The sequence below is a fragment of the Monomorium pharaonis genome, chromosome 6 (assembly GCF_013373865.1).
Source record: "Monomorium pharaonis isolate MP-MQ-018 chromosome 6, ASM1337386v2, whole genome shotgun sequence".
Taxonomy (NCBI): Eukaryota; Metazoa; Arthropoda; class Insecta; order Hymenoptera; family Formicidae; genus Monomorium; species Monomorium pharaonis.
Window position 1 is genome coordinate 9,241,215 of NC_050472.1, and position 27,958 is coordinate 9,269,172.

At 33.5% G+C, this 27,958-nt stretch overlaps 1 protein-coding gene and 1 long non-coding RNA gene across 12 annotated transcripts in view; both read left to right on the plus strand.

Annotated features, from left to right (window-relative positions):
- Positions 1-892, plus strand: part of LOC105833243 — an 80,125-nt gene extending 79,233 nt beyond the window's left edge. For all 9 annotated transcript variants that reach the window (XR_004963769.1, XR_004963768.1, XR_004963770.1 and 6 more), the window contains 3 exons: positions 4-162; positions 255-376; positions 468-892. This is a non-coding gene — a long non-coding RNA (uncharacterized LOC105833243). The remainder of the gene's footprint in view (positions 1-3; positions 163-254; positions 377-467) is intronic.
- Positions 1-27,958, plus strand: part of LOC105837331 (fasciclin-1) — a 412,374-nt gene that overhangs the window by 95,995 nt on the left and 288,421 nt on the right. The window lies entirely within an intron of this gene.

Sequence of the window (27,958 nt, forward strand, 5' to 3'; positions counted from 1 at the left end):
TAGATTCAACAAGATTTTAAAGATTTATATCCTGGAGGAGAAGATGGTTTAATATCCAAATGGGATTCAAGTAAAGAAATTTTGCTTTTTTAAATGCTGAAATTACAAAATTAGATGAATATGCTAGGAAATTACTTGCAGATTTAACTGTTACAAATCCCGGTATTTATTTTTAAAAATGTATTTGTGGTACAATTTTTTTGTTATTAGTACATAACTTTCTAAAATTATTTTGATTATTTTATGTTTTTCAGATCAAAATGATGTAATTCTATTTTACTTACTACCATCACTTATTTGCAAAAAAACAAGAGGTGCGAGCGTAGGTACACCATCTGTAGCAGAAGCTAAAAAAGCTTTTATTCTTCATGTCTCTGTAATTATCATTCACAATAAATGTTTACATATTTTATAATAATAATTAAATGTATATTAGCTTGTTAATATTTTCAAAACATTTTTTACAGATTCCGGGAGATTTGAATCGTCAAATAAAAGCACACTGCGAATATCTAGCAAAAAAATGGTCTAAATTTACAACCAATGTTAATATTTGTTGGGCTTACTTTAGCAAATATTACTGCTAGTTACATTCAAATAAATATTGTAAGATATCAACCCCGTACTCCATTAAATGCTCTGGACACATGTTTCAAGGTGTTTTATGCACTGAATGTTGCATATCCAAAGGAGTGTCAAACAGTTTGGCTTTTTATCCAAAAATATTTTTACAACATATACCTTAAAGAAGATTATAACATTCTTCAAGTGACCAGTATACTGAGTTCCTTCCTGAAAGGATTCGTTTCCAAGAAAATTTAGTGCACTGACAATATTAACACTTACGAGGAGTACATTTTTTTTACATTCAAATAAAATTCGAAAACCTGAACAAAATAAGAAACAAATTTACACTTCACATGTAAAGGCATGTTAAAAGTGCAATTTAATACAGATGTGAATCAAGAACAATTTGAATAATTGTGGTTCATTAAGCTAAGTATTAAATTATTCGAGCAAAGTAAATTTAAAAAAGAAAAACGTCTCAACACACGTTGACGATTCATAGATTTTCAATACAGGGGAGTGACAAAAAGACTGATCGAAAATTCTAAAAAGTGTACCACGTATTATTTTCAACATTCGATCATATATATATGCATATTTAATCATTCAATGATTTTATTCACGCATTAGTCTTTTGAAACATTTTATTACAATATGACTTTTTGTACTTAATTCTATAATTTTTAATAAACTATGCTTTGTACAAAATTTATTAAATTATCGAGATTTGCAATACAGATATGCTATTCCTTAATTTACTGGTTCTACATTTAGATATAATTAGATATAGCGATTAAATATAATAATAAGATATACAAAATAAAATAACAAAAGAATATTCAGTAATCGGAAATCAAACATCGAGATAAAGCATTTCATGTTATCGCCAAGAAGACATTTTTATTTATACATTGTCTAAAACTTTGCAGTATATATATGTTTATAAAATTAACATTTGTGTTTATTTTATATTATTATAATTTTTGAAAAAGTTTTTGACAAATAATTGTTTTCCTTTTCAGTATATCTTAAAAATCTTTATTTGTTTTGAAATGTGAAAATAGTTTAAGTTTGCTTTGATAATTATTTATATATATTAAATATATATTGCATTAAAGATAAAATTAATTATACATTATAAATATAAATTATATTGCTTATTCGAAATAGTACATAATGGTTTGGTTTTTTATAAAAAATTGTATAATTAAGTAAGACAATGCACAGAATAAAAGTTAAGGCAATAATGTGTGAATAAAATTAAGTATATGTATATAAATTTATATACCGCACATTTTTTTTAGTTGCACTTAAGAAGAGCAGATAAAGTGTAATTTTTATTTTTAGTAAAAGTATTTAATTATATTAACTAGGAATCTTTGAGTCTATTAATTTAGTAATATTTATATATAATTATATATACTAAAAACGACTACATATGTGCAAAATTAAAATATGTTCCGCTCATTGGAATTTCCTTCTTTATAATATATATTTCTCGATTTAAGAAACAATTTATTTAAAGTCTTAATGTGATTTCATGTATTTTATTTTGCATTATAAAGAACTTTTAAATTAAAAAAATGTATATTTGCAAGGAATGCCTCTTTCAGTTGTCTACTATTAAAGCATTATGTTGTCATTTACAGACAATTTATTCATATAATGTTTTTAGTGTATATAAATACGCTCAGAATGATTGCTCCCGAGAGTACAATTCAATAAAAACTTTTAGAAAACATTTGAGAGATAAGCATTCTGTCCATAATATACTTGATGAAATGCCATTACGGGCTCAAGAGCATTTGGCGGAAGTTAATGAAAATACCGAATTAAACTTTGATGTGCAAAATGTCCATGAACAACTTAATAATGCTGATCAAAATGAACAGATTGAAGATATAGTTAATGTTGCTATTATTGCTTTTGATTTCAAGAATGCTGTATTTGATTCTTCAAGAGCTTTACCTGCTAAATTATATGCTTCCAGTACTTTGAACAGAGCTCATGTGCAAGGAATTATTGAACTTATCTGTGAATTGTTTTCTAGTAATTTCATTACAATGCTTTGATCCAAAACTTTATCTATATTACGAACTGTTGAACAAAGAGAAAATTATATACAATAGTTAATAGAAATGTTTGATATAATAGAGAATCTTTTTCAAGGCTTAGAGACTGAGAGACAAAGACTGAATGCATTTAAAGAAAGCCAATTTTATATATGTCCTCAAACCTATATAATTAGTGTTTCAGAAAAAATGAAAAAAATTGGAAACGTTGCTGTTTTAACACCAATAGAACTAACAGGTCAATACATTCCAATAAAATATGTTTTAAAAAACTTCCTGGAATTACCTGGTATTTTTAACGATATTTTGGCTAATATTGAAAATCTCAGTAATTCAAGAAAGTTTACTAATATTATTCAAAGTCCTTTGTGGAAAAATATAAAAAATTTATATTTTAGAAACCGTTTAGTATTACCATTATTTTTATACTTTGACGATGTAGAACCTGATAATCCCCAAGGAGAAATGAAAGATCGGATAAACGTCTATTAGACGTCAGAGCCATCTACATCTAAAATAACGTCTAGAAATATCTGATTTAGATGTAACGTGATTTGGTGTTATTGCCCACATAGAAATTGGCATCCAGTGGATGTCTAATGGACGTCCATTAAACCTCCATAGATCTATGGGACGTCTATGTCCATGGTGGAAGTCAGATGGACGTCCATTAGAGGTCTAGTAAACTTCCTTAGCTCCATTGGAGGTTTACCTTCATTGCGGAAGTTACATAGACGTCTATTAGGAATCCAGTAAACTTCCATGGCTTTATTGAAGGTTTACCTCTATGGTGGAAGTTACATAAACGTCCATTGAAGATCCAGTAAACTTCCATGACTTTATTGAAGGTTTACCTCTATGGCGAAAGTTAAATAGACGTCCATTAAAGATCCAGTAAACTTCCATGGCTCCATTGGAGGTTACCTCCATGGTGGAAGTTAAATAGACATCCATTAGGGATCCATTAAACATCCATAGCTCCATTGGATGTTTTTTCCATGGTGGAAGTTAGATAGACGTCTATTAGGGATCCACTAAACTTCCATAGCTCTATGAAACATTTACTTCTATGATGGAAGTTAGACAGACGTCTATTAAGGATCCATTAAACTTCCATAGCTCTATAGAACATTTACTTCCATGATGAAAGTTAGATAGACGTCCATTAGGATCCACTAAACTTCCATAATTCTATGGAACATTTTCTTTTATGGTGGAAGTTACCCAAACAACACGCTTGCCAGAATGAAAACATTAAGAGAATTTTTTTAACCTTCTGCATACACATGGGGTTACGGTAATCCCAGTCGATTTTAAAATGCCCGCTACTTAAAAGTATTTAGCAAGGGAACGCTGGGATTGGGAAGGGGGAAACTTTGAACTGTGCTCTACTTACTCTTTTTTGGGCGTTGTCAATGTTCTGAAAACAATAGAAATAGGAGCATCGAAAGTGTGTGTTGGACTTACAGTTACCCCGTGTGTAGGAAACGTAACAAAAAATGGAAAAGTTTCTTTGAAGGGTAAGTAAAAGTTATTTTTTTATTCATTACGAAGTTATTTTTTTGTTCATTACGTATCATTTACGCATGCAGTACTTATATATATACTACAATGTCGCGATTACTTTGCGAAAATATGCTGTAATTGCAACATTACAAATTAAAAATTTTTTCTATAACGAATAAAATTTTTTGTAATAAATATTTTTTGTATTAGTAATTATGTTTTAATGTTTAATAATTGTTTTTTAAATAAATATTACTATTTTCTTTTACTATTGTGTTTGAACTGCATTCATTTTTTACTAAATTCACATTACAAAATAAATATATTTTTTGAACAGAATAAAAAAACTGACGACAGATTCTTAAAGTACAACTCTCCCTTTCCATTGATCACCATTTTATAAGTACTTTATCTATTTTTTTTCTAATAAATACGAGCGTTTGAAGAAATGGCAAATTTTTACAAAAATTTTTCATTCCTTTCTCATTCTTTTCAAAAAATTTCTTTTTTTTTTAATATCTTCGACTTTTCAGCCAAGATCATAATTCTAAAAAATTTTTCTTTCGATTAAAAAGAAAGTTAAAATTGATTAAATACATTTGGAGATATAAGTCAACAAATTTTTTTTTAAATATTGGTCCGGTGGGCTAGATTAGTCAATCCTTATGTATTTTGACCCGCTGAATCCGAATCCAAGATCAAAATTGCAAAGTTAGCTCGCATTTCCTAACCTAAAAAAAAATTTTTTTTTGTTAAATGTTGGTCCGGCAAACCAGACTAGTTTATTCTTATGTATTTTGACCCGCTGAATCCAAATCCAAGGTCAAAATTGCTGAATTGGCTCATTTTTTCCTAACCTCAACAAAAAATTTTTTTTAATGTTGGTCCGGCGGACCAGACTAGTCTATCTTTATGTATTTTGATCCGCTGAATCCAAATTCAAGGTCAGAATTGCTGAATTAGCTCATTTTTTCCTAACCTCAAAAAAAATTTTTTTTAAGTTAGGAAATGCGAGCTAACTTTGCAATTCTGACCTTGGATTCGGATTCAGCAGGTCAAAATATATAAGGATTGACTAGTCTGGTTCACCGGACCAATATTAAAAAAAAAATTTTTTTTGAGATTAAAAAATGCGAGCTAACTTTGCAATTCTGATTCTAGATTTGGATTCAGCGGATTGAAATACATAAGGATTGACTAGTCTAGTCCGCCGGACCAACCACTTTTTTTTGTGTGCCTGTGTTATTGAATCTTCATTGTTCAATAGTTCTATTGAAATTAATGCTTCATTAGTATTCTATTTATCAAAAGTAACATCGCCAATAGTATGCTGCATAGTTTGTACAGCATACTATTCCTCAATAATAACATCAGTAGTAGTCACAGCTGTATAAAACTGATGGTCCAATAGTGTACCATTCGTCAATAATAACACTCACCAGTCACTAGTCAGAATTTATGAAACTATTGATCCAATATTATATTATTTGTTGTTACAATAGTTACACCACCACCTACATAGAAATAAAACCTCCAGTAGACGTCTAATGGACGTCTGCCATGGAAGTTTAAACTTCCAGTGGACGTCCATTAGACGTCCAATATAGAGCCATTAGAAATTCACAGTTCCGCATTGTGGACGTCCATTAGATCTCCATTAGAGGTCGTCAAAGAGGTCTATTAGACGTTGTGTGGATCATTAATAGAGGCTTCACGGAGCCTCGATGGATGACTGACGGACGTTTCGTGAATCATTAGTAGAGGCTTCATGGAGCCTCGATAGATGATTGACAAAATACAAATTTAAAATAAAAATTTTATTTCTTTTAAATTATTTTTATCAACAGTACATACTAAATTTAGGACAAATTTTTATTAATTAATTAAATTTAAATTATTTTATTTTATTCTTACTTGTCTCTGGTAGGTCTTGAATCCGGGACCTTAGGATTACAAACCTTGTACTCTATCTGCTATGCCAATTTGACTCATCCATATGGATACTTGTTATTGTCTACATCAGAGGTCGGCAAGAAATGCACTTCTCGGCCGATTTCAGCGAGCTCCGCCTCCGTGCGAGGCTCAGGAGCGTATCTCTCGTAAATGTATCTTTCCAATAGCTTTCCTCGTCACCCATGAGGTACTATTGTCGACGCGTTTTTTTTTAAGTGGTATCCCCAGTAGGCCTAATCCACTGATGACAAAAATGACCTTTTGAACGATGAATAAATAAGAGTTAAATAATTAATTAAAAAATTTAAGATTTTCGAGATCTTTTACAAGCAAGACAAGAAATATCCGAAACTTTTATATTGCTCGTAGCAAGCCGCATAAGACACGGTAAAGAATTGTCGCTTAAACGGGAACGTTTCTCATTTTTTATAATTTTCATTTTGGAAAATGAAGTCTCGCATAGATATGTGGACCCAAACATGGAATATATTCGAAGACCAAAATCATAAAGCTTGGGATAAGACGACTTTGATAAAATTTTAAAAAAATCTACACCGGTTTTGTTGCTTGTTTTTAACAATATGTCATTTTGTAAATCACATAATTCATCTTGCAAATCAAGATGCTGTTCTTCGATTGGCGCTGTAAGGGGATTTTCAAAAAGAATTAATTCGTTTCTAAGTTTTTCAAAACATATAAAACGCGAATCAAATTCTGCTATAAGGCTATCTATGAAATGTATATATTCTTTAAAATTACTGTCGTATTCTTCAAGAAGAATCTGACAAGAAGGAAAATAATGAAAAATATTATTATTTAAGTGAGATTTGAATAACTGTAATTTTCTACGAAAAGAATCGACATGACTAACTAATTGGGAAATATTTTGATTTGGTCTCTGCAGCTTTAAATTTAGAAGTCTAAGTTGATTAGTCATGTCAGTAATAAAAGCGAGTTCGGAAAGAAATGTTGAATTTTTTAAAAAAGAGATATTTCCTCAAATTTTTGGTTATTCATTTCTTGGAAGAAAAGGAGGATCTCTTTTTTTATTGCAAAAAATGTTTCCAAACATTTTGCAGCACTAAGCCAACGTACTGGACAATGGAGTGGGACATCGGTATAAACAGCATTATGTTCTTCGAGAAATAATTGAAATTTTCGATGAGTTAAAAATTTATGTCCACCTTTAATAATATTAATGATTTTTGTTACCGTCTCCATAGCTGTTGACAGTTTTACTACTTTACCACTTAGTGCTTCTTGATGTATTATGCAGTGTATAATTGGAATATTAATATTTCGCTGCTTTAATTGACCGGCAAATCCCACTTTTGTACCTGTCATACTTTTTGCGCCGTCAGTCGTAATCGAAGAACATTTACGAAAATCTACGTCAAATTTTTTCAGTGTTTGTTCGACTGCCAAAAAAATATCGAGACCCGTTGTTGTGTCACGTAAACATACAAAATCTAAAAGCTCCTCGACACATGAAAAATCATTTTGAATGATTCGAGTAAAAATACTCAGTTGACTCATGTGTCGAATATCGGTGCTTTCGTCAAGACATAGCGAAAAATATGTACATGATTTTAGAAGATTTTGTAATTTTTCTTCTAAAGAATTACTAATATCTGTAATTCTTGAAGATACAGTTTTTGCACTGAGAGGAATGCTTGTTGCTTTGTCAAGTGTTAACGAGTTTCCGAAAGCTTTTACTGCTTCAACAATACAATTTTTTACAAAATTACCTTCAATAAATGGCTTAGAATTTTGTGCTATAAGTAAAGAAATAGCATAAGAGGCTAGTGTGGATTTTTCAGAAGAAGATTTGGAAGAAGATATTGCACTTTGTTGATACACTAACTTTAATCCTTCAATAATATTTAATTTTTCTGAATTGGAATATTGGGAATATTCGACCGAATGAAGAGATTTGAAATGCCTGTCTATTACAAATTTTTTTACTGTGGAAGGTTTAAAACCGCAAAGCAGACAAATTGTTTCGTTGGCAATATAAGCGAAGAAATAATTAACTTCCCATGACTTATCAAATTGTTGAGCATACCTTTCCTCAGCCATTCTCACTGTTTCATTAACAGAAGAAACTATTAAATCTTTCCTACGATCGCCGCCTCGATTCACCGATGTGCCCACTTCGGTCACAAAAGTAAAATATATTTCACTAATGCAAAAAACTGATATTACTGATACACTACATATCACTAATGCGACAAATATATTGTAGAGAGACAACAAATCTAACCAACCGACAATGAACAAGTCGTCGAAAAGACTGTTAGAAAACTTGACGAGAGCGAGTGCTACGTGGACGACGACGATACTGTTTTGTTTTTCCTCAGTCACAATTTTCTACAAACAACGGATCACGACGTTCTTTTGGCAGTTGGAGACTCATTTAAAAAACTTGACGTAGATATTCGTAAATGTTTTTCGATTACGACTGACGGCGCAAAAAGTATATGACAAGTACAAAAATAAGATTCGCCGATCAATTAAAGCAGCGAAATATTAATATTCCAATTATACATGTATAATACAATAAGAAACTAAATGACAGTTAGTAAAATTATTAAAAAATTACAACAATGGAAACGATAAAAAAAATTAATGTTATTAAATTAAAAGTGGACATAAATTTTTAACTCATTAAAAATTTCAATTATTTCTCGAAGAACATAATGCTGTTTATACCGATGTCCCACTCCATTGTCTAGTACGTTGGCTTAGTGCTGCAAAATGTTTGGAAACATTTTTTGCAATAAGAAAAGAGATCCTCCTTTTCTTGCAAGAAATGAATAACCAAAAATTTGAGGAATATATCTCTTTTTTAAAAAATTCAACATTTCTTTCCGAACTCGCTTTTATTACTGACATGACTAATCAACTTAGACTTCTAAATTTAAAGCTGCAGAGACCGAATCAAAATATTTCCCAATTAGTTAGTCATGTCGATTTTTTTCGTAGAAAATTACATTATTCAAATCTCACTTAAATAATAATATTTTTCATTATTTTCCTTCTTGTCAGATTTTTCTTGAAGAATATGACAGTAATTTTAAAGAATATATACATTTCATAGATAGCCTTATAGCAGAATTTGATTCGCGTTTTATATGTTTTGAAAAACTTAGAAACGAATTAATTCTTTTTGAAAATCCCCTTACAGCGCCAATCGAAGAACAGCATCTTGATTTGCAAGATGAATTATGTGATTTACAAAATGACATATCGTTAAAAACAAGCAACAAAACCGGTGTAGATTTTTTTAAAATTTTATCAAAGTCGTCTTATCCCAAGCTTTATGATTTTGGTCTTCAAATATATTCCATGTTTGGGTCCACATATCTATGCGAGACTTCATTTTCCAAAATGAAAATTATAAAAAATGAGAAACGTTCCCGTTTAAGCGACAATTCTTTACCGTGTCTTATGCGGCTTGCTACGAGCAATATAAAAGTTTCGGATATTTCTTCTCTTGCTTGTAAAAGATCTCGAAAATTTTAAATTTTTTAATTAATTATTTAATTCTTATTTATTCATCGTTCAAAAAGTCATTTTTGTCATCAGTGGATTAGGCCTACTGGGGATACCACTTAAAAAAAAACGCGTCGACAATAATATCTTATGGGTGACGAGGAAAGCTATTGGAAAGATACATTTACGAGAGATACGCTCCTGAGCCTCGCACGGTTCGTAGGCCGCCCGCGCGGCACGCGGGGCAAGAGGAATAGTGGGAGGCGGAGCTCGCTGAAATCGGCCGAGAATTGCATTTCTTGCCGACCTCTGGTCTACATATACCTATATGTTTAAAACTGACGCAATTATATTTTTTATAAAAGCAATTAAATTTTGCAAAACATTAAAAATAAATAGCATTAATTTATTTACTTATCAATTTCATTGTTAAATTTATCTTTCTCATAACATTAATAATTTGATGGAAATTGCGATCTATTTAACATTAATACTTTGAAGCGTTCAAATGGTTAATTAGATGGTTTTAACTATATAGATCATATATTCTAAGAAAAATTGAATAGTACGTTTATTATTCTGTCTTTGTTTAGTACATGATAAATTTAGATTTTGTGCATTTTTTTGTGCGCAGTAATTGTAGACAAACCGTTAATTTTGAAAACATTATCTTTATGATAATTTTCTTAAATATTAAATGGATCTCTCATTCAGGATGTTATAGTGTTGTCTGATTTCTGAGTCAACTACGACGCGCATGGACGGCTCAAATATCTGACAGCATTGTGATATCGTTTATGAGACATTAAGCTGATATTATTTAGCTGTGATATCATAAGGATAACATTTTCAAGAAACTTAAATGAAACTTTTCTATGAGATATCTCAAAGACCTCTCTTAGTAGACGTCTCTGATAAATGTTACCATTTGGACATCATTTCCAAGATATTTAAATGTTTTCTTAAAAAAGTTCTCTTAAACTTTTTATTCTGACAAGCGTGTTGTCTGGGTAACTTCTACCATGAAAATAAATGTTCCATACAGCTATGGAAGTTTAATGGATCCCTAATAGACATTCATCTAACTTCCACCATGGAAGAAAACATCCAATGGAGCTGTGGATGTTTAATGGATCCCTAATGAATGTCTATCTAACTTCCACCATGGAGGTAAATCTCCAATGGAGTCATGGACGTTTACTGGATCTTTAATGGACGTCTATCTAACTTCCGCCATGGAGGTAAACCTTCAATGGAGCCATGGAAGTTTATGGATTCCTAATGGACGTCTATTTAACTTTTGCCATGGAGGTAAACCTTTAATGGAGCTAAGGAAGTTTACTAGACCTGTAATGGACGTCCATCTGACTTCCACCATGGACATAGACGTCCCATGGATCTATGGAGGTTAAATGAACGTCTATTGGACATCCACTGGATGCCAATTTTTATGTGGGCAGTAATCATATTTTATGAAACTAATGGATCAATAATATACTATTTGTCAGTGGTAACTCCCACAATAGTTATAGTTTATGAAACTATTAGATTAATAGTATAGTGTTGTGAGCGTTTGCTCGTTTTGGGAAATCTTTCCCGTCGGTAGTTGGGATTCGTCCTGCCTTAAGGGTTAGGACCCAAAAGGTGAAGGTTCGGCTCGGTGTATCAGAGAAAAGAAGACGCTTCTTACTTGCTTGTTCGTTGTCTTTATTTCTTTCTCTTGCGCTTACAGTCAGCTGTGTTGATGTCACGTAACACTCGCGATAAGGTTTACGGTATGCGACGATGCTCGGTCGCTGTTATGATACTCTCCGCTCGGTCACGGCGTGGTCGCGTTTATATATTATGATATCTGGCGCAATTTCGGGGGCCAGTGACTGGGCATCGGTAGCTTCCGCGAGGCTAAGCGTTTCGACATCGGAACGCGGTAGCCTTGCGGTTTGATTTTGCAGCGTAGAGCCTATTTCTAGGGCGATACGAACTGATTTCCGAACGCGCTGTTGTGTAATCTCACGGAAGTTAGTCGGGACTTCCGTGAGCGCGGCGGATTCTTGTGCGTCTTTCGAAAAAGGTGCTTCTTGCAACGTCTTTCGAAAGATGCGTGTCGCAATTATGATAGATTTGGTTGTAATTGGCTTACAACAATAGTATTCGTTGTATAGCAACACCGCCAAAAGTGTACTCCTCGTCAGTAGTAAACTATCAGAAGTTATTATTAACGTACTATTTAAATCTAATAATTACTATTGAAAGCTTTATAGTTACTATTGGATCTCATAGTTTTTTTTCATAAAGGATGCGCGTTGTAGTTGACTCAGAAATCAAACGACACTATAACATTCTGAATGAGAGATCCATTTAATATTTAAAAAAATTATTAAGATAACAGCCACACAAAAAAAAAGTTCGATGTCCGAGAAACTACACCTACCTACCCCCTTGGTTTTCGATGCGCTGAATCTGAATCCGAGGTTCATTTCACTCTATCAAGTCTCAGTTTTGCATAACCTCAAAAAATGTGAAAATTCGGGGTGAGCTTGACTTTGATGGAGAAATCGTTCAATTTTCGGCTGGAATTTAATGGAAACGTTAATCGGTGATATATACCAATGTGCTGAATTTAAATTTAACACACGGTTAGCTTTGTGACGTCGGGATTCACTTTTAACCACGTAAAAAAGTGAAAATTGGTTAAATTTGCATTGTAAAATAGAAATATGGCTAGTGTATAAATCGGAATCAAATACAACGTGATAAGGGGGCGTATTTTGATTTGTTAAAAGGTGTAACACGTTCCTTACCTCAAAAGCTCGGAAATTTCCTGAATAATGTCTTTTCATCATGATTTTGCTGTGTAAACTGGAGAGAAATTGAATACTTCTTGTGTCCACAAAGTCGCGTTTGGACAGAAATTGTTTCTGAATCTGCTGCCATGATGGACACTGCAGGCGATGACAACTGCCTTGAAAGGGGATATGTAGAATGATTCGCTTTGCGGTCCATCATGGTAACGAAGCCAGCGAAGGCGCGCTGCCCTGCAAGGGACGTTAGGTTGTAAGGATGAAGCCGTAGTGTGTCCGACGATGAGTTGACATTATCCTCATCACAGTCGGAAAGCCCTGATACTTAGGCCTAGGGAGGTATCAGAGTTATCACCCCTAGGACGGTGGACTCACCTGCGATTGGGACAGGATTTCTAACGTGCTGGTTTTCAATTCTACTATGGATACTAAACATTTAAAAAAACAAAATCGCAATTCTCGTTCAAACCACTCAATCGAAGCTACATTTTCTGCACATGATTGTGGTAAAAAGGCCAACCAATTTTGCTACATTTGTGGCAAATTTAAAATTTCTAAAAACCGACGAGCAATCACGGAAAAAATTAAAAACATTTACAAACATTGTTTTGGCTGTGAAGTCAACAATCAAGAAACGGATTGGATACCGCACTCAATATGCAGTCCTTGTAATGCAATGCTGTGTCGTTGGGAAAAAAAATCAAGACCAAAAAAATTTAAGGTTTAAAATACCTATGATATGGAAAAAAACCCTACGTCAAGACCAGTGCTATTTTTGTATGACCAACTTGACCGGGTTTAATAAAAACAATAAATCGAAAATCATTTATGCAGATGTTGAAACAGTAACCAAGCCTGTAATTGTCAGCAAAGATGCGGTCTCAGATGTAGACTTAGATACAGTGGTCATGCATTGTCTTAGAAGTGTCAATATTGATGAATCCAATGAACCCGAAAGCGTAAGTGACGATGACGATGATGGTGAGAGTGAACAGTGATGAAAACTTTAATCCACATAGTAAAAAAGAGAAGGTACCGAAAACATTCACGCAACAAGAGCTTAGTGATTTTATACAGAACTTGAGATTGCCGAAAGATGGAGCAGAATATTTGGCCGCAACATTAAAAAAAAATTTATTGTCAAAAGGAGCAACAGCCTACTTTTATCGAGATCAAGAGAAAGATTTCTGGAAGTATTTCTCTCGAGATGAGAAATGTTTATTAGTATTCTGTCTCGATGTCAATGGGTTGATGAATGCTTTGAAACTGGGTTGTTATAGAAACGAGAAATGAGGAGTGGAGACTGATCATCGACTTTTCTGTGCGTAGTTTGAAAGCTGTTCTGCTCCATAATACAAATGAATATGCGAGTGTTTTAATTGCTCATTCAGTAGCTATGGAAGAAGAATACACAAATATCAAGATAGTTTTAGAGAAAATAAAATATGACGAGCATAAATGGCAAATCTGCGGCGATCTAAAAATCATATCTATGATTCTAGGCCAACAATCTGGCTTTACTAAATACCCCTGCTTTCTGTGTCTGTGGGACAGCAGGGATTGGAAGAACCACTACCGGACAAAAGTGTGGCCAGAAAGGAACACAATGGAACCTGCATTTATGAATATCATCAAGGAGCCGTTGATTGACAAATCAAAAGTCTTACTTTCGTCTCTCCATATAAAACTAGGTATTATGAAACAATACGTAAAAGCTTTAGACAAAAAGGTGATTGTTTCCGTTACATAGGACAAACGTTTCCTAACATCTCTGACGCTAAATTGAAGGAGGGAATATTCAACGGCCTTCAGATTCGTACATTGCTGAAAGATGGCACCTTTGTTACAAAAATGAATAATGTTGAGAAAGAAGCATGCGGCAGTTTCAAAGACGTTGTCGGAAATTTCCTAGGAAATCACAGGAGTCCAGATTATAAAGGGCTAGTGGGCAAAATGATTGAGAATTTTGAAGAATTGGGATGTCTGGTGAATTTGAAGATGCATTTCTTGGATTCGCACCTCGATTGGTTTCTAGAAAATCTTGGTGATTATAGCGAAGAACAAGGAGAACGATTCCATCAAGATATCAAAGAAATAGAATGCCGATATCAAGGGAGGTGGGATGAAAATATCCCGACTAGAAATTTTACTAGGAGTCACATAAGGCCCATATAAGATTGCCTTTTTAAAAAAAAAGGTCCTTACCCGGTTACCTTACCCGGCCCTGCTTAGGGTAACGCAGTGGATGCATACGGGCCAGATCATGTATACCGTATTCGGGCCAGATCTGGCACACCCAATTGGTCCTGATAAGAGATGTAATAAAAATAAAAATTTGGGCTATATTATGTATACCATATCAATACCAAATATACGGTATACATGATCTGGCTTAAATCAACAGTTTTGATTATGATCATATCTTGTCAGGATTAAATAGGAGTTGCCAGATCTGTGCCAGATCAGGACCAAACGTCAAATCCGGCATGCCTGATTTGGTCATTATTACAGCATTTTCTGCCATCGAAAAAACGGTCACTCATCCATCTGCGAACCACCTTGAACGCTGCTTGATTTTTAAGATTGTACAGGAACCGACACCTCGAGTTGATCCATGAACCCTTGATATTTGTGGATACTTATATGTTATACATACGAGTTGTAGATCAGTTCAATAGATGTTAAAAATATGAAACATGTTTAGTGAAATTATATTTTTATAAATAAATATTAATTAACAGATTTTTTAATTAATTTTTACATACAAGAAATAGCATGTAGAATAACTTAAAAAACAATCGTTTTAATGAAAAAAATACATTTTTGCAACAAAAATTAGTTGCAAAAAATGTTTTAAATAATTTGTTATAAACAAGGAACATATATATTATAAACATTATATTATTTGTTATAAACATGGACATATTATACATGTTTCCGTCGTGGTTTATTTCAGGCTAGGATAATTATTTGTTAATTTGTTTATAACAAATTGTAAAAAAATCTTTTTTGCAATTGTTACAAAAATTATTGCCAAGAACTGCATTAACATTTTTTTGATATCGCGATTTGTTTTGTCATGGAACTTAATTGATTAATAAAACATTTAGAATCTTATATTTTATATATAATTATATAAATTTATGTTTAAACTGAGATTCTATTTTTGGTATGCCGAATCCGGCATACTTTATCAAGACCTTATTTAGGCCTGATCCGGCGCAAACTATATATATTTTTTTAAACATCTAGGGAACCTTATACGGTCCTGGCGTTTGCCTGATCAGGATTGCCCGATTGAAACTTAGGATTTTTAACGTAGATATAACCTGAAAAGGTCTATATTTGGACTTCATCTGATTGACCTGATCAGGGTCCCTTTTTCTATGCCCGATCCGACCCTGGTGTGACGGCAGGTCTGCCTTCCAAAATTTCTAGTCGGGATGATGGCTGACTACTGCTGGACACTGAAAAGAGATACATCACCAAGAGGGAAAAAGCGAAAGCGAATGCCTTTCTTGAATGAAAAACTTTTATTAATTTACTTATTCACAATTACGATAGAAATTAGATTATTTGTAAGTTTCATAAGTTTCTATCGCTTTCTCTCTTTCGACTTTCTTAATCACAGAAATTTATTACGGTTTTAATTTGTTCTATATTTGCTAACTCCTAATTTGTCAAGTAATCGCGAATGTGCGTAGCGGCCATAGTCACGAGTGTTGGTGCGGTACGGCGAGACGCAAGGGCGGCGAAGCACAGGCAGCGGCGCCGCTTCTTCTTCTTCCCCCAGCCGCCGGCAGCAAATGCTCGACACAATGGGCAGCGCTACAGCTCGAGTGTCTCGGTTCTTTGCACGGCGCTCTCATTCGTAGAATTTGAAAAATTAATATCTCGATTATTGGTAGATCTAACCCAAGACAATATTAGACTTTTATGTTTATCTCGATCCCGTCTATCTTTCTATTACGGGACTATGGCTTCCGGTCACATTTCACCCTGTATATCACTGGTTAACGTTTCCATTAAATTCCAGTCGAGAATTGAACGATTTCTCCATACAAAGTCAACCTTACCCCGAATTTTTACATTTTTTGAGGTTATGAAAAACTGAGTTTTGATGGAGTGAAATGGACCTCGGATTCGGATTCAGCGCATCGAAAACCAAGGGGGTAGGTAGGTGTAGTTTTTCGGACATCGAACTTTTTTTTTGTGTGGCTGTGTAATGTTTTCATAAATAACGGTTTGTCTACAATTACTGCGCATAAAAAATGCACAAAATCTAAATTCATCGTGTACTGACCAAAAACAAGATAATAAATGTACTATTCAATTTTTCTTAGAATATATGATCTATATAGTTAACCATCTATATAACCATTTGAACGCTTCAAATTATTAATGCTAGTTAGATTGCAATTTCCATCAAATTATTAAGGTTATAGAAAAAGATAAATTTAACAATGAAATTAATAAGTAAATAAATTAATGCTATTTATTTTTAATGTTTGCAAAATTTAATTGCTTTTATAAAAAATAATATAATTGTGTCAGTTTATAACATATAGGTATATGTAGACAATAACAAGTATCCATATCGATGAGTCAAATTGGCATAGCAGATAGAGTACAAGGTTCGTAATTTTAAAGTCCTGGGTTCAAAACCTACCAACGGCAAGTAAGAATAAAATAAAATAATATAATTTAAATTTATTTAATTAATAAAAATTTGTCCTAAATTTAGTATGTACTTTTGATAAAAAGAATTTTTAAAAAATGAAATTTTTATTTTAAATTTTTATTTTGTCTATCGAGGCTCCATGAAGCCTCTATTAATGATCCACAAAATATCCGTCAGTCATCCATCGAGGTTCCGTGAAGCCTTTATTAATAATCCACACAACGTCTAATAGATCTCTTTGATGACGTCTAATGGAGGTCTAATAGACGTACGCAATGCGGTGGATTTCTAATGGCTTTATATTGGATGTCTAATGGACGTCCACTGGAAATTCAAATTTTTATGGCAGACTTCTAATGGACGTCTATTGGAGGTTTCATTTCTATGTTGGATAATTCATAAATTAAATATAATTATGTAATATTATATAATATTATATTATTTAGTTATATCACTAATAAATAGCAAATGTCTATTGGTAAAACTGTTTTTTATGTCATTATACGTGATTAATAACCTCAAATATTAAATAAAATACCTTTCCTCTCTATTTATACATATTCTTACTATTAAGTATATATATTCTTATATTAAGTATATGTATACTTACATATTAAGAATATTTGATACTGTTCTACCTTTTAAATGATTTTTGTCTTAAGTTAAGAAAAATCTTCTTGGCGTGTATTTTAGAGGAAGATAATCTAAAGTTAATTATATAGTATATTCTTAAGTTGAGAATATACTATATAGTTGATTTTTTCGGTGTATCGATCGGTCTGTCAGCTAACTGGCGCTTCAGGGATGTATCGGGCGACGCGCGGCGCGCAACAATATTAAACTATTTAGCCACTACAAAAAAACGCATATACACCCCAGACAACACGCATGTCTAAAAGATGTCTTTAAGACGTCTTAAAAGAGACATCTTTGAGACTTTACCAAAAGATGTCTTTATGACGTCTTAACATCGTCTTATTTTAGACGTCTCTCTTAAGACGTCTAAAATACGTCTTTTTTAAAGACATCTTATTTGAGACACCATTTAGACGTCTTTACGACATCTTAGAAAGACGTCGAATGACGCACATAACCAAATCTGCCGTGTGATGCCATCAAGTCGATCGACGTGCTTATCCCGTATCAATTTTTTGAACTCTCGCACGTATCGCGTGTGTGTTGGGACGTTTTGTCTCAGTTTGCTGTGTAACGCAGCTGAGTGTGGATACGTTAATACAACACAATTTTTTAACTCTTGTACGTATCGCGTGTGTAGACTGTTATTGGAAATAATTAACCTTTTTGATAACAGTTTGACAATTAATAAACCGGACGATAATAGTGTTGCGTTTAAGTTTGTGACGTGACGTTTTTCGTCAGTTACAAGGGCCGAATGGTCCGACCGGGAAAGGTCATTTGAGGCCGCTCATTATTCCGAGGGGAGGAGCGGCCTCTCCTTTTCCGAATAATAATTTTTCTTAGTTATTAAGACACGTCCCACATAGAAATTGGCATCCAGTGGATGTCCAATGGACGTCCATTAAACCTCCATAGATCCATGGGACGTCTACGTCCATGGTGGAAGTCAGATGGACGTCCCTTAGAGGTCTAGTAAACTTCCTTAGCTCCACTGGAGGTTTACCTCCATGGCGGAAGTTAGACAGACGCCCATTAAAGATCCGGTAAACGTCCATGGCTCCATTGGAGGTTTACCTCCATGGTGGAAGTTAGATAGACATCCATTAGGGATCCATTAAACATCCATAGCTCCATTGGATGTTTTCTTCCATAGTGGAAGTTAGATGGACGTCTATTAGGGATCCATTAAACTTCCATAGCTCTATGAAATATTTACTTCCATGATGGAAGTTAGATAGACGTCCATTAGGTATCCATTAAACTTCCATAGCTGTATGGAACATTTATTTTTATGGTAGAAGTTAACCCAGACAACACGCTTGTCAGAATGAAAACTTTAAGAGAACTTATTTTTTATTTATTATAAATTATTTATAATACTATTACTTATTTATTATATTTTATTATTACTTAATATTACTTATTTATTATAAATATTTTTTAAGAAAACATTTAGATATCTTGGAAATGATGTCCAAATGGTAACATTTATCAGAGACGTCTGCTAAGAGAGGTCTTTGAGATATCTCATGGAAGAATTTCATTTAAGTTTCTTGAAAATGTTATCCTTATGATATCAGTTAAATGATATCAGCTTAATATCTCATAAAAGATATCACAATGCTGTCTGATTTTTGAGCCGTCCATGTGCGTTGTAGTTGACTCAGAAATCAGACAACACTATAACATTCTGAATGAGAGATCCATTTGATATTAAAAAAAAATTATCATAAAGATAATGTTTTCAAAAATAACGGTTTGTCTACAATTACTGCGCACAAAAAAATGCACAAAATCTAAATTTATCATGTACTGAATATAAAAACAGAATAATAAGTGTACTATTCAATTTTTCTTAGAATATATGTGTGATCTATATAGTTAAAATTATCTAATTAACCATTTGAACGCTTTAAAGTATTAATGCTAAATAGATCGCAATTTCCATCAAATTATTAAGGTTATGGAAATAGATAAATTTAATAATGAAATTAATAAGTAAATAAATTAATAAGTAAATAAAATAATTAAATATTTTTAATGTTTTGCAAAATTTAATTGCTTTTATAAAAAATAATATAATTGCGTCAGTTTATAACATATAGGTATATGTAGACAATAACAAGTACCCATATCGATGAGTCAAATTGGCATAGCAGATAGAGTACAAGGTTCGTAATCCTAAGGTCCCGGGTTCAAAACCAGAGGCAAGTAAGAATAAAATAATATAATATAATTTAAATTTAATTAATTAATAAAAATTTGTCCTAAATTTAGTATGTACTGTTGATAAAAATAATTTAAAAGAAATAAAATTTTTATTTTAAATTTTTATTTTGTCAATCATCTATCGAGGCTCCATGAAGCTTCTACTAATGATCCACGAAACGTCCGTCAGTCATCTATCGAGGCTCCGTGAAGCCTCTATTAATGATCCACACAACGTCTAATAGACCTCTTTGACGACCTCTAATGAAGGTCTAATGGACGTTCACAATGCGGAACTGTGGATTTCTAATGGCTCTATATTGGACGTTTAATGGACGTCCACTGGAAGTTTATACTTCCATGGCAGACGTCCATTAGACGTCTACTGGAGGTTTTATTTCTATGTGGGGTTGGTATCCGCCAAGCGGAAGTCGCGATCCGCGGGAGAAGTGGTGTGCCACGATGACCATTTATACCTTGTGGAGCAGCCGTCGGAGGACTGGCAGTAAGAAGAAGAGACAGCCGAGCGGCGGGGCCCCGGACAGCCGGAGGACAGCGATTAAGGGCAAGTATTCGCGTACAGTATCGAGGTACGTAGGAAAGTCGAGGAACAAACACTGCCGCTGTGTCTTATTATAGAGGAAGGAGCAGCAGTCCGGTGCAGCCGGGGACGACGCCGGGGAAAGAGCATGCGCCCTTACACCTGACGACCAGGGTGGAGGAAACCCCCAGCCGAAGCGGTCGCCACGGCCTCAAGAAATCAGCCGGACGGGGCCTGATCAACCCGAGCCGGCTCAGCAGTCGCCGATACGGCAGGAAAGGACATCGAGGCATACAATCCGCATCTTTCAAATGGTGCGGCGTCACGACCAGCGGCGCCCTCGGACGCTGAGATCCTGCAGGACTGTAGGATCCCCCATCGACTAGCGATCGATGCGTGGGCCGCTGCCGGCGTCCGCGGCGCCCCCGACCGCTCACGGTTCGTCACTGTTCGGTGAGACATCAACTAGAGCGGTTCCACGGCCATCGACGACGTCAACCTGCTTGTAAGGCCGCCACTTCGACCACGCGGTAAGGGCGGAGACGGCCGGTCCGGCTTTTAGTGAAAGATAGTTACCCTACCGAGCGTTCGGTGGGCGAATTTATTATATCCGGAATACCGAGTGTCAAGTCACCGCGTAGCAGGGCCGTGTCGTTCTCCGCCTCGTATAGATTACTAATTGCGCCTATTGTCTCCTCCCCCGGGGAGTATGTCGAGCCGACAGTCGATCTTTGTATTTGTGTAAGAATTAAAGTCTTGCGACGGGATAGTGCGTGGATTGATATCACCGGGATTCACTTGCCGCGTACCGAGAGTGTGAGCCAGGTGCGCAGTACCGAGGCGAGCTTCCGTAAATGAGAATATGTACACGAAATGCTCACGTTACGTCGCGGCCTATCCCGTTTATCGTCTATTGTTAACGTCGTGTGTCGTATTATTGGATGTAGAGTGTGGCCTATACATTGTAACTTTCGAGCTATTGTAAATGTCGAGTTAAGTACGATACAGCCGTACCAGAGAGTCATGTCAAACGATTAAATTGTATTCGATGACAACGTTGTTGCCATCCTAATTTCAATACACGCTTATTAAATTTATTAATTCGATCTAGTTATTCCCGCGAGACCTCTCCTCTCTTATTCCGCGTATCGAGAAAAAACCTCGCCCCTCTGCCACTTCATGTAGAGGCGGGCTAGCCGGCATTCGGCCGTCGTGCAAAGTACCGAGCGTTTTGCGATTTTTGTGCGGCGCGGATTCCGCGCCTGGCGCCCAACTTATAATAAAGGAAGTGACGAGCACGACGAAGTTGCAGACGCGAAAAAAATAATGTCGCAAGTTGCTGTAAAATGTGACTGAATCCAGTATTTCTGTAAAACTCTGTAATTTCCAATCACGAAAACATGAAATAAAATTAAAATATATAATATAAAATTTTTTATTTATAAAAAAAATTTTTTTGAATAATAAAATAAAAATAATAAAATATAAGTATAAAGTATTTTATTTAAAATAATTAAAAATAAAAAATAATAAACCTAGTTTTTGGAATCCCTGGCGGAAAAATTTTCTACAAAATTCTAAAAAACTACAAAAATTTACAAAAATGTATTTTCAAATTTAGCATTTTTCTGTAGACACTACAAAAAAATGCTAGAATTGGAACACTTTTGTAAATTTTTGTAGTTTTTTACAATTTTGTAGAAATTTTTTCGCCAGGAATGTCTAAAATAATTTTTATATAAGACAAAACGTTATAAATTTGACAGAAATAGAACGTCTATAAAACGTCATAAATAAAAAAAATTAGACGTCTATTAGTCGTCTTAAAAACGTCTGAAATCGGGTCATAAGACATCTAAAAGACGTACGTCTTTCTGATAGTTTTATAAGACGTCTTATAGAAATATAAGACGTCTTTTAGACATCTTTAAGACGTCATAATGTTTTCTGGGACTGAACAAATAAAAAAAATCATTAATATAGGAATCATTGATTATTTGCTAGTTTTGGTGATAAAAAATTTTTTGCTTTAACCAAAAAAGTTATCATTGATACATTTTTTTATCATTGATAACTTTTTTGGGAGCGTCCCAGATGCGCACAGTAATAAACGGACACAGCAGGCTGAGTGAAACGGACACAGTAACAAACGGACACAGATCAAACGGACACAGTAATAAATGGACACAGTAACAAACGGACACAGTAAAAAACGGACACAGACCAAATGCGCACAGAGCGAAACGGACACAGACCAAATGCGCACGGACCAAATGCACACGGACCAAATGCGCACACTGCACATGCGCACGGACCAAATGCAATCCATGTACATTGCAAGCAGAGTAAAGTCCACATAGGTTAGCGACTTGGACGGGGTGAGCGCGGGAGGGGGACCGAAGGCCTCCCTTGCACCCCCTCGTGTGTGTGTGTGTGTGTGTGTGTGTGTGTGTGTGTGTGTGTGTGTGTGTGTGTGTGTGTGTGTGTGTGTGTGTGTGTGTGTGTGTGTGTGTGTGCGCGCGTGCGTGCGTGCAAAGCATTCACTGCATCACATGGGTTTGCGACTTTCCGTGTATGCATTTGGTCCGTGCGCATGTGCAGTGTGCGCATTTGGTCTGTGTCCGTTTCGCTCTGTGCGCATTTGGTCTGTGTCCGTTTCGCACTGTGTCCGTTTTGCTCTGTGCGCATTTGGTCTGTGTCCGTTTGTTACTGTGTCCGTTTCGCACTGTGTCCGTTTATTACTGTGTCCGTTTGATCTGTGTCCGTTTGTTACTGTGTCCGTTTCGCACTGTGTCCGTTTATTACTGTGTCCGTTTGGTCTGTGTCCGTTCGTTACTGTGTCCGTTTCACTCAGCTTGCTGTGTCCGTTTATTACTGTGCGCATCTGGGACTCACTCACTTTTTTTAATTGAAACAAAAAATTTGTTATTAAAAGATAACAAAAAATTAGCAAATAATTTCTATATAATAAATTTTTAATTTGGTTAGTGTACATGGTTTTTTTTTATTGGCTAAATATAGCTATGTTTATGTCGTATATTTATTTCATTTTTATTAACTTATTAAATTTTTTTCATGTACCAATATTTACCATTTACATTACAAAATAATTTTTTTTATATTTTGGTTTTATAAAATTGTATGTCGGCATATTGTGAAGCCTCTTGAAGGACAAACCGGCTTTACGTGTATGTGTGCATGTACACGTGAATCTGTGGAAAATTACTCGAGCTTTTTCGCGCAAGAGATCTCGAAATCTCAGAATTGAGTGTACCAATTTTAATTGGACTGGTCGCAATCGAAAGCTCACATTAATATTATGTAATGAAATTGCCATTATATTTTTGATTATGATTTTAGTTTTTGAGAGATTTTAACTGAAAGTAAATTTGACAGCTAAATTTCAGATAAAGCTTAGTAGCGGCGTGACATTTGCGCAGTGAAGTTTGCGTCATACGGCACAATTCTTTATGTATGTACTTGGCATCGCGCCGCTACCGCGTCTCTTAATCATGAAATTATTTTTTTTTTGTGGGTTGGTAGTACTGTTTTTGACATCTATGCAGAGTTTCATGTCAATATATTCAATTACTACAGAGCTACACGTGTTTTTGTAATCATACAAAAGTGAACTTTTCGATTTTTACTAGAGTTCCTATAAAAAGAGTTAGGACAATCCATCGCCATGTACAGCCAAATTTACGTTGATCACTCTGATTTTATTATCTTTAGATTGGCAACACATCATAATGAAAATGTGCAGCAATGCGCACTAGTTTTCATTTTCTTTAAATTATCAAATTTTACACTTTAGATAGTTTCAAAGTAAAAATATTATTTTAAATTTTTACATTGAGATAATTTTATATTATTAATGTCAATGTATATAAATCTTTTAAATTGACAACTTAATAAGTCACAAATTTAACTATTATATATAATAAAATAAAATCAATATATTTACATATATTTATTGTATGACATTAAAATCATTGCGCTATATCTACCGTATCTTATGTAGTAATTGTTTTTGCGATTGCTAAGAATATTTATTAATTTATCGATATCTCAAGATTCTTTTTTTACTTTGCATAATGTTGAAAATTTATTTATTGTCCAATTGTTTCGTTTCATATTAAGTACCCAAAGAGTAAATTTTTCTTCATTTAAAAAAAAAGGAAAATAGCACATTTTAAAAAGCTTTGAAGATGAATTGGAATATCCTGGAGCTACACTTTGGCATTATAACTTTTATGTGTAAATTTGTTTAAATTGTTTAGTATTTGGTTAAGAATTGTAAATTAAATAATTTATCGTAAATTAAACCATTAATATATTTATTACAATCATGATTTATTAATTAATTAATTATTTGGTAATTATTCACTTATACGGAGCCACCCCCGATTTTAATGTCCTTCACATATGTTATCAAGGACATGACCTTGAGTAACTTTTCCTTATAACTTAATCAGTCATTGTTCGTTAAAGAGTTATTAACAAAAAAAGTTTGAAAAATATCTATGTAGAATAAAACAATACACACACAGATGGGTGCGGAAGAGGAAGACCTGTTATGAAGGTCATCATTCTGAGTAATGTTGTAAAGATTTTAGGCCGCGTTCGGCATTTATTAAGAAGTTATTAACACGGAAAGTTTTCACAATTATATGTAATATTTGATGTTGAAATTTTGAATATAATATTTAGACAAGAAATGAATATAAGAACAATACTGAATTTATTAATTTATATTTATTTATTTATTTTTTTATTTTTCCTAACTGTAACTCACCAATTTTATGTCGCTATTTGGTTAATGTGAAAACATTAGGAAAGAACAGCATGGAAAGTCGCAACCCATGTGGTACAGTATAAGCGTGGACATAGTTTAATCAAATACAATTGAAAAATTGAATATTCGAGCTCAACATTTTTCTTGGTTTTTGCCCTTTTATTGACTTTCTACCAGAAGCAAACCTATTTGGCACTTTTACTGCAGTATTAATAAACTTGAACGTAAACGACGTTCACGCTTGTACTGTACCACATGAGTCTGCGACTTTCCACACTGTTCGTTTCCAATGTTTTCACATTAACTAAATAGTGACATAAAATTGGTGGGTTAGAGTTAGAAAAAATTACGGGGAGGGCTCCGCCTTTCCCCCGCCCACGTGTTTTCTGAGAATACATTCTCTTTTTACACCAAATTTTGTGTGGAAAGTTTGTGTGACATAGTTATTTCTCAACAAAGTATTATACTTTTGCGTATTTTTGTATAAGGCACCCTTACCAACGGAGTGCAGGAAGAGGAGGTTGAAGGCTCCTCACTTGCACTCCCCCTGTGTGTGTGTGTGTGTGTGTTCTATTTTACATGGAGATTTTTCAAACTTTTTTGTTAATAAAAAACTAAAAAAAACTTTTGTTAATAACTCTTTAACAAACAATGAACGACGATTAAGTTATAAGGAAAAGTTACTCAGGGTCATGTCCCTAATAATATATGTGAAGGACATTGAAATTGGGGGTGGCTCCGTATAGGTGAATAATTACCAATTATTTATTTACTTAAATATACATATATAACATTGTTAGATATATACACAAAATATAGTGCTAAATCTATGTAGGTTGTATAGCACTTTTGTCTTATTTATTATTTCTTTTTATAAATATTATTTTTAAAAATCCGCGGTTGGTTGGCGCGTGGTTGGTTACATATGGCGGATACAGGCAACTAATCAAAAATCGTTACCACATTGTCCTAACTTTTCTTATAGGAACTCTATAGATTTTTACTATGCGCAGTTCTTTCGGTCTTGGTTCACCTTTTGCACGATATTCGTTCGATTGGTCGGCTGTTTCCGAATCGTATGCATAGATCCAAGTCTCGTCTCCCGTAATGATGCATATGACCCGGAAACAACCGACCAATTGAGCGAATATTGTGCAAAAGGTGAATCAAAACCGAAAAAATCGCGCATAAAAAAATTGAAAAATTCACTTCTGTATGTTTACAAAAACACGTGTAGCTCTGCAGTAATTGAATATATTGACATGAAACTGCATAGATGTCAAAGACAATACCACCAACCCACAAAAAAATTTTATGATTTTATAGTACCCGCAAAGTTTAAATGAAAAATTCACCTTATTTTTTTACCACAGTATAAAAAAATATTTATTTATATAATTATTTTATTAACTATTTTTGAATGTTGTGCTACTAAAATTGAATAATTATTAATTAGATTTTAATCAATAATGGTTTAATTTAAGCAATTTACAAAAAAAATTTTATAAATTTACTTTTTGAGTTGATAAAAATGGATTTAAATTTAATTGGTTGTTTTGTAAAGACTTTTTTATAAACTTAAAATAGACCAAATATTTACTTAAAATTTAGCGTTTGATTGTCAAAATAAAAAACCATTATCTCCTTTCAAATTAATGTTATTTTGTTACATATACAAATAACAAATTGGAAAAATTTTTTTATTTTAAAAAACTAATCGACAGTACTGGCCAAAGTAATGCCCATCAAAAAATGATTTAGATATAATTATATATAACGTCATATATAATTATATATAATTATATCCAAATTTATATAATTATACATGATTTATATGTATATGCCAGCATATGTAATTATTACGGTGGCGCAAAAAAAAAACGAGACAAAAATTTTGACCGATTTTTAGGCAATCTTCAAAGTGATGCAACTTTGCAAAAAATAGTCCAAATTACATGTACTTGTTTTAAATTAAAGGGCAAAGATTCTATTTTGAGAATCCGTAGGCGAAAGTTTGATTTGTTAAGTGCGAATCTTTTGTATCGCACGAAAACTAAACATGTTTTTTTTAATTAAAAAAAAATAAAAGTTTGTTATCATTTTTTACAAGTTTCTCGTTAAAATTTGGAAATCTCGTTAAAAAAACTTTGAACATAATTTCTAATTTTTAAATTTTATTCTGAACATAGTTGTAGCTTTTAATAATATTCATTATCTTTTGTCTTAGTAGTTGCAAATACTAACTGCCGATCATAGAAGTTACATCAAGTATTAATTTTTGGACCAATTTTCTTGGAAAACAAGGATTACAATACAATTGTAACATTAACACTTCAGCTGATTGTTGAAAAAATGATGTAAACTAATCAGATAATACAGAATTAATATTGTTAAAATCAGTTTCTGCCTCAGTACTGTTCGTATTAGATAACTGTAAAAAAATCAATATTTTTTTTGTTAGAAAAAGAAACCTGTGTAATATTTCTCACTGCTCTATTTTTCACCGCAACTGTACAATGAAAAGGAAAATTACGACAATTCTAAAAATATCTTCGAAAAGAATTTTTAGTTATAAACTTTCTAAGAACGATTTTTTTCACATTTGTAAAGTGACGAACCAGAATGTGTAATAATGAGGTACGTAAGCATTTTGATCTGTATTCTATAAAAATTAAAAGATTTGAAATTATTTCTTAAAAT